Source organism: Chaetura pelagica, unplaced genomic scaffold (assembly GCF_000747805.2).
Source record: "Chaetura pelagica isolate M959 unplaced genomic scaffold, ChaPel_1.0 scaffold125, whole genome shotgun sequence".
NCBI classification, from domain to species: domain Eukaryota; kingdom Metazoa; phylum Chordata; class Aves; order Apodiformes; family Apodidae; genus Chaetura; species Chaetura pelagica.
This window is the reverse complement of record NW_009953392.1, coordinates 327,645-327,947: the sequence shown is the minus strand read 5'-3', so window position 1 is coordinate 327,947 and position 303 is coordinate 327,645. Positions and strand designations below refer to the sequence as shown.

The window sequence follows — 303 nt, the reverse complement described above, 5'->3', positions numbered from 1 at the left end:
AGGGAACCCCGCGGCCACCCCCATGGAGGTGGCTGGGATGGGGCAGCTGAGTGGCAGGAGGCAACGGGGGTGGAGACAGGGCTGGGACGTGTCCCCTGCTGTCCCTGGCCAAGCTGTCCCCCTCTGGACACGGTGAGCAATATGGGGAGGGGGCTGCGTTCCCACAGCTCCCGAGATGAGAGCAGAAGGGTTGAGTTGTGCTGGGGGAGCAGAGCAGGGACTGTGACCTGCACTGGAGAGCAACCCCCTTGGCAAGCCCAGCCCTGCTGCTTGCCCACCCAGCCTGCAGCGAGGGGCTCTCCC

At 67.3% G+C, this 303-nt stretch overlaps 1 protein-coding gene across 1 annotated transcript in view; it reads right to left on the bottom strand.

Annotated features, from left to right (window-relative positions):
* ZNRF1 (zinc and ring finger 1, E3 ubiquitin protein ligase) overlaps positions 1-303 on the bottom strand; it is an 8,775-nt gene that overhangs the window by 8,144 nt on the left and 328 nt on the right. The window lies entirely within an intron of this gene.